The sequence below is a fragment of the Colobus angolensis genome, unplaced genomic scaffold (assembly GCF_000951035.1).
Source record: "Colobus angolensis palliatus isolate OR3802 unplaced genomic scaffold, Cang.pa_1.0 Scaffold91, whole genome shotgun sequence".
NCBI lineage: Eukaryota > Metazoa > Chordata > Mammalia > Primates > Cercopithecidae > Colobus > Colobus angolensis.
This window is the reverse complement of record NW_012123043.1, coordinates 248829-268685: the sequence shown is the minus strand read 5'-3', so window position 1 is coordinate 268685 and position 19857 is coordinate 248829. Positions and strand designations below refer to the sequence as shown.

Sequence of the window (19857 nt, the reverse complement as noted above, 5' to 3'; positions counted from 1 at the left end):
ACCTGAAAAAAATTCTGTGGAACTTAAGTGTAAACACAAGAGGAGCCAGCTCATGCTAAAAATGTTGCTAGACATTTATTGAGTTTTGGAATTAAAAGTTTTGAAATATATATGTATATATACTTAGATCGTATTTTTTAGAAAATGGTATGAAATATTGGAAATAATGGAATCAAGCTGTAAGTTTTCACTGATTGGTACATGAAGTGTTTTCTTTGATCCACAAGTCCTTTTACTTGGCATGGAGTTCAAACCCTGTCATATGGGTGGTACTTGTTACTCATGTTAGTCTTATCTTGGGCTTTCAAGTTTTTGTTTTGTCCAGAAGAAATAATCCATTATTCACTATCCCTTTAAAACACATTTGAAGTGTTCAGAAGTTTATTTTTGACAGAATTAAACCATAAGTATATGACTAAAATATTTATTAGGGCTTACTAAACTAAGATATTAGCATTTTATTGTGTTAAGTAGAAGAGAAATACTGTGAAAAACAAAGAAAATGAAAAACAGGTGTGAATATTTATAAAACAATATTGATTGATATATATTAATTACTAGATAAAACATGTTAGAAAAATTTCTGTGAAATGCCCTGCAAATATCAATTGTATTTTAAATGAGCTGCTTTACATCTACTTACTAACTTACCTATTACTGTAAATGTGAGATTTAAAAACTGATATAAGGCAAATATTATTACAGTTTTTATAAATCTTAATTTAAATGGATATTTAAGGTGTATTTTGGTCTAGTCTCTGAGGGCTATATTTTATTATATACTTGATACATTTATATTTTTCTTTTCAAAGTAATACCAACATTTTAAAAGTGTAGTTAAAATAGAAAATTCAAAGTTTAAAATCTGAAAATCTAAGGTATGTAAAAAAAAGTGAGTTACTAAAAGAAATACAGTAATGATTTTTAATAACCTGACCAAATTATTAATATCATTTATTTCTATTTGAAGGTCATTACATTTCTTAAAAAGTCAAAATATTTAATTATAGAAAGGAAAAGAAGTGAATGTCATCAACTATAAATGTTTAAAGAAAAATTTAAATGTTGTAATTAAAGTAGCTTTGCCAGTTTTAAGAGTGCTTAACCAAGACTGTTCCTTTAAATGTGTTATTTTGCTGCTGTTTAATTATACATGTCAATTATTTACAGATCCTGTGGTATTGTGGAAATTCCCAGAGGACTTTGGAGACCAGGTTGGTACCACGTAATTAAAAAAAAAATTAAAGTTGAAGTATTATGATTGTTGCTACTATTACTGCTGCTGTTGCTAGTGTAACTACTAGTAAACATGGATTGCTAAAATTATTTTCTCTTGATCAACTGTGAGAAAGAAAATGCATGTGTGCAGAATATATGGAAGAATCTTTTAAAGTTACCAAGTAGATGTGTGATGAAGAAGTCCTTATATTGAAACTCATAGGGACTAGATGTTTAAACTTTCAACATATTTTATACTCGTTTAATTTATCTATAGAATATATCTTTGAAAACATTAAAAACAATAAAAGGTTGACAATGTGAAATCTTTGTTAAATATACTCTTATTATTTCTGTGTACTTAGAAATAAGTGTTACTGCCATAAATAAGTGATCTGTTCTCTCCTTGTCACAGTAATATCTGAGTCATTTACATATAGAAGTTGAATTATCACTATTTTTTCATTTTAAAGTAGTTCTTACCTATAGGCTTACTTTCTTTAAAAAATATATCATGCAAGACAACTAGATGAATTTATTCCATTTGCATTTTATATTATAGTCTTCTATAATTCCTCAAATATTTAGTATGACCAAAATGATGAAGTAATTTTATGTGATATATGTAAATAGAAAAATCATTTAAACTTTGTTATAGATTTATCATTTTGATGTTGCTTTATATATAATATACAGTAAACAATACAGATTTAAGGATTTTTTTGCCAATGATTTTTTGGCCAATGATTTTTTTGCTTTTTTAAAAATTGACACGGCCGGGCGCAGTGGCTCACGCCTGTAATCCTAGTGCGTTGGGAGGCTGAGGCGGGCAGATCACGAGGTCAGGAGTTTGAGACCAGCCTCACCAACGTGGTGAAACCCTGTCTCTACTAAAAATACAAAACATAGCCGGGTGTGATGGTGTGTGCCTGTAATCTCAGCTACTGGTGAGGCTGAGGCAGGAGAATCATTTGAACCTGGGAAGCAGAGGTTGCAGTAAGCCGAGATCGCGCCACTGCACTCCAGCCTGGGTGACAAGAGCAAGACTGTGTCTTAAAAAAAATAAAATTGACATATTCTACACATATATAGGTACACTGTATTTCAATACATGTATACAATATGTAATGATCAAATCAGGGTAATCAGCATATCCACCACCCCAAACATTTATCATTTCTTTGCACTGGGAATATTCAAAATCTGCTCTTCTAGCTATTTGAAAATATATGATAAATTCTTGTTAATTATAATCACCCTACAGTGTTATAGAACACTGAACACCAGTCCTCGTATCTAGCTGTCATTTTGTACCCATTAACTAACCTCTGGCTATCAGCCCCAAACCCCTGCCTGCCCTTCTCAGCCTCTAGGAACCACTATTCTACTCTACTTCTATGAGATCAATTTTTTAAGCTTCCAATATGAGTGAGAACATGAGACATTTGTCTTTCTGTGCCTGAGTTATTTCACTTAACATAATATTCTCCAAGCCCATCTGTGTTGCCATGAATGACAGGATTTTATTCTTTTTTTTTTATAGCTGAATAATATTCCATTTTGTATGTATACCATATTTTTTAATCCATTCATTTGTTTATGGACACTTAGGTTGATTCCACATCTTGACTCTTATGAATAGTGCTGCAATAAACATTATCTCTTTGGCATACTGATTTTCTTTCTTTTGGATATATACCCAGTCAGGAGTGGGTATATATCAACTTTCATGTTTGTAAATTGTGAGAACTGCATCTGTGGACTTAAATTATAGTGAGTTTCTGTATTGTGAATTTAACAGTGACAAGATTGTCTTATCCCCTTTATTTGAAGACATAAGAAAGGAACTTGCTCATCAGGTATCCAGCAAAAAGTACTTATTTCTATCAAAACTTAAATTTGTATAATAAAAAACCTGGAATAAAGTGTGAAGCTAGTAGGACAAAACATAGGGTAAACACTTCAGGATGTTGGGTTGGGCAAAGATTTCATAAAGACAACCTTGAAAGCACAGGCAAGATAGGAGGACTGCTGTTCAGTGTTCTATAACATTGTAGGGTGATTATAATTAACAAGAATTTATCATATATTTTCAGATAGCTAGAAGAGCACATTTTGAATATTCCCAGTGCAAAGAAATGATAAATGTTTGAGGTGGTGGATATGCTGATTACTCTGCTTTGATCATTACATATTGTATACATGTATCGAAATATCACAGTGTACCCATATATATGTAGAATTATATGTCAATTTTTTTTTTTTTTTTTAGACAAAGTCTTGCTCTTGTTACCCAGGCTGGAGTGCAGTGGCATGATCTCGGCTCACTGCAACCTCCGCTTCCTAAGTTCAAATGATTCTCCTTCCTCAGCCTCCCAAGTAGCTGAGATTACAGGCGCGTGCCACCACACCTGGCTATGTTTTGTATTTTTAGCAGAGACGGAGTTTCACCGTGTTGGTGAGGCTGGTCTCGAACTCCTGACCTGGTATATATAGTGGGATTGCTGGATCATATGATAGTTCTGTTTTTAGTGTTTTGAGGAACCTCCTTACTATTTTTTATATAATGGCTATACTAATTTAAGTTCCCACAACAGTGTATGAGCTCCCCTTTCTCTGCCTCCTTGCCAACATTTGTTAGTTTTTGTCTCTTTGATAGTAACTGTTGTAACTGGGGTGAGACGATAGTTCATTGTAGTTTTGATTTGCATTTCCCTGATGATCAGTGATGTTGAGATTGTTTGATGTGTCTATTGGCCATTTTTATGTCTTCTTTTGAGAGAGATCTATTCATCTCATTTGCCTATTTTAAAATTGTAGTATTTGTGTTTTTACTGTTGTTTGAGTTCCTTGTATATTCTGGATCTTAATAATTTGTCAGATGATTAGTTTACATATACATTCTCCCATTCTGTTGGTTGTCTCTTCAGTCTGCTGGTTGTTTCTTGTGCTGTGCTGAAGCTTTTTAGTTTTATATCATCTCATTTGCCTATTTTTGTTTCTGTTGCCTGTGCTTTCAAGGTTTTCTTTATGAAATCTTTGCCCAACCCAGCATCCTGAAGTGTTTACCCTATGTTTCGTCCTACTAGCTTCACACTTTATTCCAGGTTTTTTATTATACAAATTTAAGTTTTGGTAGAAATAAGTACTGTTTGCTGGATGCCTGATGAGCAAGTTCCTTTCTTATGTCTTCAAATAAAGGGGTAAGACAAATCTTGTCACTGTTAAATTCACAATACAGAAACTTACTATAATTTAAGTCCACAGATGCAGTTCTCACAATTTACAAACATGAAAACTGATAAAAGTATGTGTTTAAAGCAGTTCATTCAGAAATAAGCCTACAGACATGTGATTTTGAATAAACGTGAAAGAATACTTTTCTAGATGTGAAAGTCAATCTGAAAGACTTAGAAATTACACTCAAGAAGTCTGATAAATTGGCGTGATAAATATTAATTACATCTAGTACAACCTTTGACCATGGTTTCACATAAAAAGAGGGTATAGAATTATAATTTGATTTTAACTTTTTACAGAAAGGATAGGTTTATAAATATCTTAAGTATGTAAAGGAACTTCCTACAGTGAAGACATGACTTGGGAATAAGAAGTTTACATTTGTTCTCAAGTAGCTTGTAGTTAGATTAGAGCCTTGCTCACTCACTTTGCTATTCATATATGTGTGTATATATATTTCTCAATTCTGTCTTGTCTGTTCAACCAATTACAGAACTCCTATTCCTGTTCAGTTCTTTTTTTTTTTTTTTAATTTCTACCTTTTACTTTTTAAACTGCCCCTGAGCATTTTTAGGGGTTCTGAAGACTCCCAACTTTGGGTTCACATGAAAGTGATAATGTACTTGTCAGGTCCAGCTTGGAATTTTTAAATTTGGGGCTTAATTGTGTTCTGTTTCTGAAAGTGTGAGATCACTGAAACATCAATAAGCCCTCATAGCTTAGTGAAATACAGAAGCTCTTAACCATGTAATGGTGATGAACATTCATAACTCTTAGGATTCTAGTTTACAACAGTTCTTATAGCCTTCTTGAAGGTTAGAGCTGAAAGGAACTTTAGATACTATTTTGTGTATCTGTTTCATTTTACATCTAACGAAATCAAGCTTTACATGGGAATCTAGTCAAGGGCCTTGAATAATCGTTTTGCTGTATACTTTTTAGGGAATTTATTGAATTCTACAGAAGACCCAAGTACTCTGTGTACATTTCTTAACCCTTTTCCATTTTACTGCTTTTCTCTACCAACTGCCTGCTCCTTAGCTAGCCTTTTCTCTGGATCTGAGGCTACCTCAGTAATTATAATCTTAAAAAGCTCTTTGTTTCACTCTTACCATGCACTGGGCTCTATACTAGGTGCTTTATACTAGGTGAGATTTATCATGCCAATTTATCAGACTTCTTGAGTGTAATTTCTAAGTCTTTCAGATTGACTTTCACGTCTAGAAATTTTATTTTTAAATCCTCCCAGGACTAGTGGGAGATAGTATCGTCCCTGGACTGAGTCTTAAGTAAGAAACTTACCTGAGGTCACAGAGCTTGTAAGAGGCGGAGCTAAGATTTGAAGACATGTTTGTCTGACTCAAAGGCATGTACTCTTAAATTTTTAGCTTCATTGTTTTTTTCTGCTTGGAATGTTGTCTCAAACTTTCCTTACTTATTTTAGTTCACTTAAAAAGGATTATTTTAATAATTTCTCTCTTTTTGTCTTTAGAATTTAAAAGCAATATGTAATTTAGTCCAAAGAAATAATATCAATCCATTTATCATAACATGGACTTGTAGGTCCCTGTAGACATTGGTTTATTATATGCTTCTTGCAGTATGTTTTCCTTCTTTTGGCAGTTGAGGAACCAGTGGGACAACTGACATGGCATTTCAGGAGCTTTGATTATGTATTTTTTCTTTTTTTGATACAGTGGATGGTTTTGTACAGGAGAGTATTGGGAGATAAAACTATAAAAGTAAATGAGCTGGGTTTTGGTGCAGTTTGCCTTGCTGAAGAGTTGGTCCTTCAAGTGGGAGAGATTTCAGTATGGATTGGTTGTGGTAGAAGCTAGAGGCGAGGAAATTAGTTTGGTAACTATTTCAGTACGGTGAAAAGTAAGAAGGATTTGAAAGAATCAGTTATATTAGGAATGGAAAAGAGTATAAGCGTAAGGGAAAAAAGAGATTGCATGAAAAAAATTATTTTTATTTTTTATTGATTGATAATTGATTGATTGAGACAGTGTCTTACCCTGTTGCTCAGGCTGGAGTATTGTAGTGCCATCACGACTGGCTCGTACTGAAGCGATCCTCCCACCTCAACCTCAAGCAGTTCTCCCACCCAAGCCACCAAAGTGGCTAGGACTACAGACATGCATCACCACTTCTGGCTAGTGTTTTTTATTTTTTGTAGAGATGGGGTCTCACCCTATTGCCCAGGCTGATCTTGAACTCCTGGGCTCAAGTGATTTTTCCACCTTGGTCTCCCAGAGTCCTGGGATTACAGGCATGAGTCTGGCCAAAAAGTTTAGTTTTGAGGGACTGGGGAGAGATGGAGAAAAGTAAAGAAGAGAGGATGAGTTTGATTTTTATCATTTCAAGAAATGTTGAACAATTTTCTTTGTGAGTGAAGAGAGGAGGCATCAGAGATTTGAAAAGAATGGAGAATGTTTGCAACCCAAGAAAATAAAAAAAGCGTGAATATTCAAATTTGGGAATTGCCATAGAGGTAGGAATAACTTTCTTATTTTGGGCAAAAAATATAATCAGTAAGCCAGGGAAGCAAACCCATAAAAATTGACTGAAGTTTATTTTAACAATTTTCGTAGCTTCTTTTCAGAGTCAGATATTATCAAACAAGACAAAAATCACATTTTATTCCATTGTGTGCTCATGTTCAAGAGCAAACACTTTAAGACATCTCAGAGGTCTGCAGTCAAAATGATGATGATGAAAAGTAATATCATCATTTATGGTATTTGTGTTAACATCCAACAAATTCGTGATTGCTACTATATGAATCCATACCTCTTAAAAATGTATCAAATTTAGTTTCTAATATAATACATTTCAATATTTATACATGAACAACAGCTCTGCAGGGTCCTTAATAAGTCTCAATAAGGAAAATGAGTATAGAGGTGTTGTGTTTTTTCCTTCCTTCCTTCTTTCCTTCCTTCCCTCCCTTCCCTCCCTCCCCTCCCTCCCTCCCTCCTTTCTCTCTTTCTTTCTTCCTTCCTTCCTTCCTTCCTTCCTTCCTTCCTTCCTTCCTTCCTTCCTTCCTTCCTTCCTTCCTTCCTTCCTTCCTTCCTTCCTTCCTTCCTTCCTTCCTTCCTTCCTTCCTTCCTTCCTTCCAGCAAGACTGAAGTGGGCAGACTGCTGTGTCTCACACCTATAATCCCAGAGCTTTGGAGGTCGAGGCAGGCAGATCACTTGAAGTCAGGAGTTTGAGACCAACCTGGCCAACTGGTGAAACCCTGTCTCTACCAAAAACACAAAAACAATTAGCTGGGCCTGGTGGCGCAGGCTTGTAATCCCAGCTGTGTGGGAGACTGAGGCAGGAGAATTACTTGAACCAGAGAGGTGGAGGTTGCAGTGAGCTGAGATGCCGCCACTGCACTCTAGCTTGGGTAAAGAGTGAGAACCTGTCTTAAAAACAAAAACAAAAACAAAACAAAACAAAAAAAGCAAAGCTGAATTGAACTGCTGATTTAGGGCAAAACCATTCTTTTTCTTTAAAAAACAAATGTATATACTCAGTTGTTTCTTTGACACTGTTGCTCCTAGTGTAGTCTTAAACACTCATAGTATTATAACTTTTAATCTAAGTAACTAATGTCTTACAGGAAAACAACAGCAACACTTGAGGAGTAGATGATTGAGAACTTTCCATCATACACAAGCATTTTAACAGACTGCCAGAGCTGCCCACATCTGTTTTACGTTTTAGTAAAATAAGAAAAATGAACACATTTGTTAACATAACTCCAAGATAATTGCCTTTTGATAGCATACAAAAATAAGAAGAAAAAGTATATAGACAAATTGTGCTTAGTAATTAATATTTTGGTGTTCTGAGGAATTGTTTATTGATTAAGTCAATTTAATATCAATTCCATTTTTTGGTTACCTAAAGATTTTGGAAATTATATTCAAGTACATGTACTACATAATATAATCACTGCTGACATAAAGTTTTCCAGAATAGGATTAAGTTTGGTAAAATAGAAATTTACATTTTATATAACCTTAACATGTCATAGTTGCTTATTAGTTCAGTAACTTGTATACATTTGTGGAAAACATACCCAAGTAGAATAAAATGTGTACTTGCTCTGTCCTTAACATTATTAAATCAGAGGAGATATGGCTATTTTCTATTAAGTCAGTTATAAAACTTGAGTTTTCTAAAGATTTACCTTAATAATATGAATTTGAATCCTCTAAGAATTATTTTGAAAGTCTAGCTCATTTGAAATATTAGAAGTTCAACTTCCTTATTTTATAGATATTTTGGGAATATTCTATTTATGTACATTTCTCTCTATAAGTTAGTCAGTACAGAGTGTCTTTAATTTATGAGGCTTTATAATCTACTTTATTGATACTCTCCAGAGATAGGGAAACATTTCATACTAACACAACAAGAGCAAAGGTCTTTATGAAATATAGACATCAATATTTTTGGTGATGTCTTTAGTTATAGTGTGTATCATAAACAGATAAAATAGATACGTAGGAAAATTGAAAGAATTATAAAAGTAATGCTGTATTTTCAAGACATTTTAAGTTATGTTTTTGATTGTTACTCTTAAATTAGAGATGAAAAATTTTGCCAAATATTAAACAAATGAATGTAGCCTAGGCAATTAGCATGTAGCTTTAGCTGTCTTAAGAATTTAAAATTACTCACAGAGTACTTTGAAAGTTGCTTGTCTGGCACAGTAAAGCTGTAAAGAAGATGACGTGGTTCTTGCCTTCCAGAAGTCTGTGAGCAGAAGGAAGATTGGACTGGGAATCAGATGTGAGCTGCTCTGGCTCTTCTTCTTTCTTCTTTTATCTTCTTTCTTAAAAAAAAAAAAAAAAAAAAAAAAAAAAAGCGAGAGGGGATATAAGTACAGAACCTGCAGGTTTGTTACACAGGCGTACATGTGCCAGGGTGGTTTGCTACACCTATTCACCCATCCTTTAAGTTCCCTCCCCTCACCCCCAGCCCCCAAACGGGCCCTGGTGCGTGTTGTCCCCCTTTCTGTGTCCATGTATTCTCATTGTTCAATTCCCACTTGTAAGTGAGAAAATATGGTGTTTGGTTTTTTGTTCCTGTGTTAGTTTGCTGAGGAAGATGGCTTCCAGCTTCCTCCATGTCCCTGCGAAAGACATTATCTCATTCCTTTGTATGGCAGTATGGTATTCCATGGTGTATATGTACCACATTTTCTTTATCCAGTCTATCGTTGATGGGCATTTGGGTTGGTTCCATGTCTTTGCTATTATAGTGCTGCAACAAACAAACATGTGAATGTGTCTTTATAGTAGAATGATTTATATTCCTTTGGGTATATACTTAATAATGGGATTGCTGGGTCAAATGGTTATTTCTGGTTCTGGATACTTGAGGAATCGCCACACTGTCTTCTACAATGATTGAACTAATTTACATTCCCACCAACAAAGCATTTCTGTTTCTCCACAGCCTCGCCAGCATCTATTGTTTCCTGACTTTTTAATAATTACCATTCTGACTGTCGTGAGATGGTGTCTCATTGTGGTTTTGATTTGCATTTCTGTGATGATCAGTGATGTTGAGCCTTTTCTCATATGTTTGTTGGCTGCATAAATGTCTTCTTTTGATAAGTGTCTGTTGATATCCTTTGCCTACTTTTTGATGGGATTTTTTCTTTCTTGTAAATTTGTTTGAGTTCTTTGTAGGTTCTGGATATTAGTCCTTTGCCAGATAAGTAGATTGCAAAAATTTTCTCCCATTCTGTAGGTTGCCTGTTCGTTCTGATGATGGTTTCTTTTACTGATAGTTTAATTAGATCCCATTCATCAATTTTGGCTTTTGTTGTGGTTGTTTTTGTCATGAAGTCTTTGCCCATGTCTGTATCCTGAGTGGTATTGTCTAGGTTTTCTTCTAGGGTTTTTATGGTTTTGGGTTTTACATTTAAATCTTTAATCCCTCTTGAGTTAATTTTTGTATAAGGTGTAAGGCAGGGGTCCAGTTTCAGTTTTCTGCATATGGCTAGCCAGTTTTCCCGGCACCATTTACTGAATAGGAGATCCTTTCCCCATTGCTTGTTTTTGTCAGGTTTGCCAAAGATCAGATGGTTGTAGATTTGTGGTGTTATTTCTGAGGTCTCTGTACTGTTCCATTGTTCTTTATGTTTGTTTTGGTACCTGTACCATGCTGTTTTGGTTACTGTAGCCTTGTAGTATAGTCTGAAGTCAGGTAGCATGATGCCTCCAACTTTTTTTCTTTTACTTAGGATTTTACTTTTTACTTGACTCTATGGGGTCTCCTTTAATTCCATATGAAATTTTAAATAGTTTTTTTCTAATTCTGTGAAGAATTCAGTGGTAGTTTGATGGGAATAACATTGAATCTATAAATTACTTTGGACAATGTGGCCATTTTCATGATATTGATTCTTCCTGTTCGTGAGGATGGAATGCTTTTCCATTTGTTTGTGTCCTCTCTTACTTCCTTGAGCAGTGGTTTGTAGTTCTCCTTGAAGGGGTCCTTCACATCCCTTGTTAGCTGTATTCCTAAGTATTTTATTCTGTTTGTAGCAATTGTGAATGGGAGTTCATTCATGATTTATTTGGTTCTCTGCTTGGTTATTTTTGGTGTAAAGGAATGCTTTGTGATTTTTGGACATTGATTTTGTATCCTGAGATTTAGCTAAAGTTGCTTATCAGTTTAATGAGTTTTTGGTCTGAGATGATGGGGTTTTCTAATATAAAATCATGTTGTCTGCAAACAGACACAGTAGTTTGACTTCCTCTCTTCCTGTTTGAGTGCCCTTTATTTTTTTCTCTTGCCTGATTGCCCTGGCCAGAACATCCAATAGTATGTTGAATAGGAGTAGTGAGAGAAGTAATCCTTGTCTTGTACCAGTTTTCAAAGGGAATGTTTCCAGCTTTTGCCCATTCAGTGATATTGGCTGTGGGTTTGTCATAAATAGCATTTATTATTTTGAGATATGTTTCATCAATATCCATTTTATTGAGAGTTTTAAACCTGAAGAGATGTCAAATTTTGTCAAAGGCCTTTTCTGCATCTATTGAAATAATCATGTGGTTTTTGTTTTTGTCTCTGTTTATGTGATAGATTACGTTTATTGATTTGTATATGTTGAACCAGCCTTGCATCCCAGGGATGAAGCCGACTTGATCGTGGTGGATTAAGTTTTATGATGTGCTGCTGGATTCGATTTGCTAGTATTTTTTGCGGATTTTCGCATTGATGTTCATCGGGGATATTGGCTTGAAGTTTTCCCTTTTTTTGTGTCTCTTTCCGGTTTTGGTATCAGGATTATGCTGGCTTCATAAAATGAGTTAGGGAGGTATCCCTCATTTTCACTTATTTGGAATAGTTTCAGAAGGAATGGTACCAGCTCCTCCTTGTATTTCTGGTAAAATTCAGCTGTGAGTCCATCTGGTCCTGGGCTTTTTTTGGTTGATAGGCTATTAATTACTGCCTTAATTTCAGAACTTGTTATTGGTCTATTCAGGGATTCGACTTCTTCCTGATTTAGTCCTGGGAGAGTGTATGTCTCCAGGAATTTATCCATTTCTTCTAGATTTTCTAGTTTATTTGTGTAGAGGTTTTTATATTATTCTCTGATGGTAGTTTGTATTTCTGTGGGATCAGTGGTGATGTCCCCATTATCATTTTTTATTGTGTCTGTTTGTTTCTTCTCCCTTCTTTGTTAGTCTAGCTAGTAGTGGTCTATCTGTTTTGTTATTTTTTTAAAAAGCAACTTCTGGGTTCATTGATTTTTTTTTTTGGTGAGTTTTTCATGTTTCTATCTCCTTCAATTCTTCTCTGATCTTAGTTATTTCTTGTCTTCTGCTGACTTTGGATTAGTTTGATCTTGCTTCTCTAGTTCTTTTAATTGTGATGTTAGGGTGTCAATTTGAGATCTTTCTATTTCTGATGTGGCCATTTAGTGCTATAAATTTCCTTCTTAACACTGCTTTAGCTGTGTACTAGCGATTCTGGTATGTTGTCTCTTTGTTCTCATTGGTTTCAAAGAACTTCTTGATTTCTGCCTAATTTCATTATGTACCCAGGAGTCATTCAGGAGCAGGTTGTTCAATTTCCATGTAATTGTGAGGTTTCGAGTGAATGTCTTAATCTTGAGTTCTAATTTGATTGCACTGTGATCTGAGAGACTGTTTGTTTTGATTTCTGTTCTTTTGCATTTGCTGAGGAGTGTTTTACTTCCAATTATGTGGTCGATGTTAGAATAAATGCCATGTACCACTGAGAAGAATTTATATTCTGTTGATTTGGGGCAGAGAGTTCTGTAGACGTCTGCTAGGTCCACTTGATCCAGAGTTAAGTTCACGTCCTGAATATCCTTGTTAATTTTCTGTCTCATTGATCTGTCTAATACTGACAGTGGGATGTTAAAGTCTCCCACTATTATTGTGTGGGAGTCTAAGTCTCTTTGTAGGTCTCTAAGAACTTATTTTATGAATCTGGGTGCTCCTATATTGGGTGCATATATATTTAGAATAGTTAACTCTTCTTGTTGAATTGTTCCCTTTACCATTATGTAATGCCCTTCTTTGTCTTTTTTGATCTTTGTTGGTTTAAAGTCTATTTTGTCAGGGACTAGGACTGCATTTTTTTTTTTTTTTTCCTTTCCATTTGCTTGGTAAATTTTCCTCCATCCCTTTATTTTGAGCCTATGTGTATCTTTGCGTGTGAGATGGGTCTCCTGAATATAGCACACCTATGGGTCTTAACTATCCAATTTGTGTTCTGGCTGTACTTCTAACTTGAGTACAAGACAGATTCGTGAGGAAATTCTGGTGTTTAGGAGGAGTACATAGAAGGTGATCTTTAAGCCTTATTTTTTGATCACTGAATTTTGTCCTTTAGTTGGTCCTCTTCTTAGGGGGAGAGTGGAGGAGGACACTGCCATATAGTTCAGATAATTGAGTGTGATACCCTATTATAGTAGAAAGACAGAATGATGAAGTTAATTCGTGATTTGAAGTTGTGGTAGAGTGATAGAGACATTGGAATGTTATTTCTTTTATTTAATTGAAGATTTACATAATTTTTTGATAATATAAATATGAGTTTGAATCCTAACCCTGTCAGTTATATGGTTTTTGCCATCAAAAAATATTCCCTGCTCTCAGTGACATAATAGTTCACAGGATTAATTGTAGGAGTTAAGGTCTGTCTGAAGCACTGTGGTAAGTATTCAGCAAATGAGAGGGCATGGTCAGACTTCCTTCACACACTATCCCTGTCTTCTTAGGTTTTGTTTCTTTTGTTTCTTTTCTTTTCTTCTCTTTTCTTTTTTTTGTGGAATTTCTGATTTTACTTTTCTTTTCCATTCTGTTTCTTCTTTTGTGTGGTCCAGTTCTATTTATAAAACTCAGTTTGAAAATTAATCCTTCTTTGAAGGATTTCCTGAACCTCCAAGGCAACCTGTCTGTACTTCCATAGCTTCTTATATGTATCTCTAATACTAAACTATATTTTCATTTTTTTTTTTGCATGTCTCTATCTATCCTGGGCTGTTTGTATGTTTCTTGAAGGAAAAGGGTCAGAACTTTCTCATTTTTCAATCTCCACATCTAGTAGAGTGGCTGGAACATGATAAGATATGAGTAAGTGTTTTTGAACGGCTGGTTGAATGAGTGACACGTGAGAGGAAGTTGAATAAACTCATGATAACTTATCTTAACCTTCTTGGAAAAGTAATAGGCAAGGTAATCTAAGAGGGATGGATTTAAGAGTGGTGTTCTACCTTAAACTTGGAAGGATTTCAAACTGGTGTTATGACACATATCATAGGAATTCAGCAAAGTCTGAGTGAAATCGTGTAACTTAGCAGAGGGGTTAGGTAGCATGAAGATTTAATAGGTCCTTGACTGTTCCTGATAGTACCTGACTTGATTGTTTTCTCCCCTGCCCCTCATTTCTGTAGGATGTGAAATTAAAGTTCAATATATGCTGACAACCTAGTATGTGCTTCCATGATAAATAATAAAAATGCTTTAAGAAATGCTTTTAGAAAAGTGTGTATGTTACATGATTATTTTAAATTATAACAATAATAAAAATGCCATTAATTAATCAAGTCTTGGTAGAAATTATCTGGAAACAGTTTAAACTATAACTGTAAGAATGAATAGTAGTAAAAATTATGTGTTATGCAAAAATAGCAGAGATAAATTTTACCCTTCAGCTGCATCTTCATAGGAATGAATGGAAGGCAGCCAGCTACTTAGCTGACATTAAATCCAGTCTATTCAGCACTATATACAGTTTTGCTTTTATATTTAATAATGACTATAATGGGTCATTATTGAATATAAAAAGGAAGCAGGTAGGAGTTAAGGTCTGCATGGTTTAGGAAGAATGGCTGTTTTATTATTAAACAATTTTCTAATCGTAATTTTAAAAATTTTGTATTGATTTAAAAGGTATTTGGTAGGAATGATTAGTTTTTCATTATTTGAAATTGAGACACACTGAGTATTCTATAATTTTGCTTCTTACATCATCATAAAGAATATCTAAATTATTCAGAAATAATTTATTAAATTCTAATACTTTGAAAACAAATACTTAAATGTGGATTTCTAAAAATTGATGTTTTTTGGCTGTTTGGGCTTGATTCTGTCATTTTTAACTATGAGTCAATTGCATCAGACAGAAAATAATTTCATTGCATTCTATATCAACTATTGTTTTTCCAAATGTAAAGAATGAAATGTCTTGAACCAATTTTTGTGATAATAAATTCCCTATGAATATTATATAAAACTCATTTTTCTGTCCCTATGAATATTACATATAAACTCGTATTTCTGAAACAAATTAATTTCTTAATGTTTAATTAAATAAAAATTTATAAATTTTGTAGAGATGATGAGTAAATGTAAGATAATTATAATTATATTATGGCTGTTTACTTGGTTTTGTATTCCAAAAATTTTATTAGTCATGTATTTTGGTAATGCTAAAATAGAGTTTTGCATTTCCAATTTATCTTTAGTTTGAAAAGCAGTTAAAGTTAGTTAACTGTTAGGTAATTTCTTGTCTGCTTCTTTGTAGATACAGCCACTATTATCATTTTTGTATATTCTTATGACTAAAAAGGATGAATCAGAATGAAACATAAGAGGCAAACGTGGGAAAATGTACAAAAGTAAATATAAAATCATCATCATAAATATATCTTTGTATTTATCTTTATGCAGACTAGATTTTTGTTTCTTTAAAAGGCAGGCCCAGTTCAGGAAGCTCAAGGCAAAACATGATCACATTCTTATTTTACCTGCATGCTTGTTTTATATTCTCTACTGCTAAAATTTTAAAATTTTACTGCAAACAGGGAAACTAATTTGGAAAAACATAGTGATATTTTATGAACTTTGCTTTATAGTTGAAGAGTTTGCCGGAATATTTGATCTAGCAGACTCCTATTGAAAAGAATATTTTTGCATACATTTTAGATAATAAAATTGTATTTGAAAACCCCTGTACAAATGACCTTATTTTTCTGTTGAAGGATGAACAGACTTTAATGAGATCTTAGAGGTGAGGTTTTTATATCTATTTTTATGGTAGTGAAATTTATACTCTAACTATATAAATGATTCAAGGCAGACCTGCAAGGTCTGATGTTATGCAGCAATCTATAGAAATTAAATAATGATAAATGATTCTTTGAAAGAAATAATGTGGTTTCCCAAAAACTTCCTCTTTATTAAGCTGTAAACATTTGTCAAAAGTGAAATTGGAATTTAGTTCTATAAAGAGTTATGAATCTTGGAGAGAAATAGAGTAGAGGAATTATTTTTTCAAGGTTACCTAACATAGGCTGATGAATTAGAAACAATTCTCCTAAAGTTGGAAGAGAAAACGTAAATATAACGTGACATGAAAATCTGTCTGCCAGTTCAGAGTTTTGCATTTCCAATTTATCTTTAGTTTGAAAAGAAGTTAAAGTTAGTTAACTGTGAAGCGAAACAAGTAATAGAAACAACAAGAGTAGCATTTAAAATGTTACTTGATAGAAAATGAAGTCTTGCAAAATTGGCATAAAGTCATTATTAACTCATAAAATATGTTACTTTGAAATAATTTTTGTTTATTAAAACCGTATATTGCTTTAAAATGACTTTTAGGAGAATTTTTCTAATTTTTTTTTAAAGAATAAGGCTAAGTTGACTGGGTTATAAAATGAATAATTATCCATGAATTGCCATCTCACCTTTCTCTTTGGTGTGATTTCTATTTTTCCTTCCCCCTTTCACATTGTTAATAGACAAGTGATTTAAAGGAAGTATTGCCAGGTTGCTTATTAATGTTTAAAATTTAAGCCTGAAATACACTTTAGGAGAAGAAGTAGACATGGAAGGCACTTCATTATTAAAATTTTTAAGTTGAAAAATATTGTGTATTAGCTGAAAATATTGAACTTGATCAACATATGTTACCAGCTAGCCTCTTCCCCACCCGTTCTTTTGTTATCTTGTTATTGTTATAAGGCTTAATGACAGTTGTAGGCCATAGTTCTGGATGTGGGGGTTATTCTACCCTGGGGAGAAGAGGAGGAAACAGCAGTGTGGATTATGGAAATATGGACTGATCTAAAAAGAGACCTCTTGTAAAAGAATGGAGCTCAAAGAAAAGCTAGGAGAAACTGATGAAAAGATGATGGAATATGATGTGAAAATGATAATTTGAAATCTTTCATTCCCAGCTGCCATGTTTTGGAGAAAAGGAATGCATTTGTATATTAAGAGAGAGCTACAAGAGTCCAGATGAATGGTATTCCTTCTGAGATATGGTTTCATTTTGATTCAGATAAATTATGTGCATTTTAATAGACCTTTGCATATTTAGACATTTTAAATCTTAAAGACATAATATTAGGTATGATATTTCATGGAAATAAGTAGTATGCAATATTTGCTTAATATTTGGGCACCTTTAAATGAATCTAATTTCAAAAATTAACTTCGTGGTTGTTAAATTTAAGCATTTTAAGTAATTGTGATGGTGAATATTTTATTTAAAGTGTGAATTATTTAGTTACCTTGTAACAATTATTTAAACACATAGTCACATGTTTACGTATGTTTATTTTTGTAGATAAGTGACAATATTGCAGCTTATCTTGGTGAATTAATATTAAGTGGTAACATACAGCTCTATCCTTAGCCTGTTTGACCAGACAACAATGCAATCTAGTGGTCATTTTTGTAAAATGCAGACACAGAGTTCATGTGGTTTTAACTAGTTATCGATGTGTTAATAAAGGAAAAGTTGTTTCCTGATTCTAAAGTTTTCAAAAGGTTAGATTAGGAAAAAGTTAGCATGAAAATGTAAAAATAAGGCATATAGTAAGAGGATCATATTTTGAGGGAAGATGAGGTGCCAGGCATTCTAATAGGAATATCTTCTAAGTAGAAGGAAACCTCTGATTGAAGTTTAGGAAGAGGATGATAATGTGGAATTTACTTCTGTGAATGAACTTACCAGGCAAAGTTTAGGGAAAGAGAAGAATCTCCAAGAACAACTGCTTTTATAGGCCACAACCTATGTCTTTAAATCCATACTGAAAAATATAATTTGATAATCATACCCTATGACCCTTATAAATATTTTGGTTTTTAAGAGATAAGCAATATATTTAACTTCCTCCTTTTGATATAATCAACTAGGATTATTTAATATGTTTTGCATTGCAAATTGTAATAGTCTGAAGTTTTTACGTGATTGTCTGTGGAGTTATTATTTATAGGATATGGGACATTAAGGAGAAAGATTAACATCAGATAACTCCAAGTTGAGCCATAGGGAAGGGAAGAAGTAACAAAATATTAAATTAAGCACAAGAACTTGTTCAAATTACTGCTCATTTAATGTGGTTGGAGTGTGGGATATATGAAACTTGATATTGAGGCTGCAAAGGTAGTTTGGTCAGATTATCAAGAACTTTGTATAATATGCTAACTGCTTTGGTGTTGACTAATAGGAAATAATAAATGGTACATATTTAGGAGGCTTCCATATCACATCTATATTTTAAAGAGGTAACTTTAGATTTAGGTGGTTTGAATTGGATAAAAGGAGCCCGTTGGAGACATAGAGACTACTTAGAAGGTTGTGGTAATTGTTTAGTAGAACTGTTGAGAACCTCAACTAGAGGAAGGTTACAGAGAAGGTGGGAAAGGGAATAGATTTGAGATTTTTTTTTTTATTGTGGAGGCACAGATACATGAGTTCTACAAATTGTTAAGTTTATGGTACAGTATTGTTAACTATAAGCACAGTGTTGTATATCAGACCTCTAAAGCTTATTCATGTTATATGACTGAACTTAAAAATGTGCCTGTTGAACAGCAACTTGCCATTTCTCTCTGCTCATAGACCCTGGCTGGCAACCAGCATTCTACTTTCTGCTTCTGTGAGTTTGACTATTTTTGATGTCTCATTTAAGTGGAATCATGCAGTATTTGTCTTTTTGAGACTGACTTATTTCACTTAGTGTTATGTTCTCCAGATTCATTCATGTAGTGGCAAATGACAAGATTTTCTTTCTTTTTTTAAGGCTGAATAATTTTCCATTGTATGTATATAACACATTTTCACTATCCATTCATCTATTGATGGACATGTAGGGTATTTCCACGTCTTTGCTATTCTGGGTAATGCTACAGAGAACATGGAAGAGCAAATATCCCTTTAAAATCCTGATTTCAGTTATTTTGGGGAAATACCCAGGAGTGGGATTGCTGGATCATTGTGGTAGTTCTAGTTTTAATTTTCTGAGAAACTGTTTTCCATAACTGCTGTGCCATTTGATATTCCCACCAATGGTATACAAGGGTGCCAATTTTCTACAGCCTCTCCAATACTTACCTTTGTTTGTTTGGTTGTTGATAATGAGCATTCTCACAGGTGTGAAATGATATCCAACTGTGATTTGCATTTCCTTCATAATTAGTGATGTTGAGCATGTTTTCATATAACTCTTAGCCGTTTGTATGACTTCTTTGGAGAAATGTCTGTTTAAGTCCTTCAATCAATTTTTGATCAGGTCTTTTTTTTTTTGCTATTAAGTTATAGGAGATCCTTATATGCTTTGGATAGTAACCCTTTATCATATGGATGGTTTGCAAATATTTTCTTAGATGTTATAGCTTGCCTTTCACTCTTCCAGTTGTTTTCCTTGCAGTGCATAAGATTTTTAGTTTGACGTAATTCCACTTGTCTATTTTTGCCTTAGTTGCCTGTGCATGTGTTTATAAACATCCATATCATATGTCCATGATTGGTGTTGTAGCCAAGAAATTATTGCCAAGACCAATGTCTGAAAGTTTTTCCATGTTTTCTCCTAAGAGTTTTACACTTTTCACGTCTTATAT

At 33.6% G+C, this 19857-nt stretch overlaps 1 protein-coding gene across 1 annotated transcript in view; it reads left to right on the top strand.

Annotated features, from left to right (window-relative positions):
• DENND1B (DENN/MADD domain containing 1B) overlaps positions 1-19857 on the top strand; it is a 273857-nt gene that overhangs the window by 57163 nt on the left and 196837 nt on the right. The gene's annotated exons all lie outside the window — the stretch shown is intronic.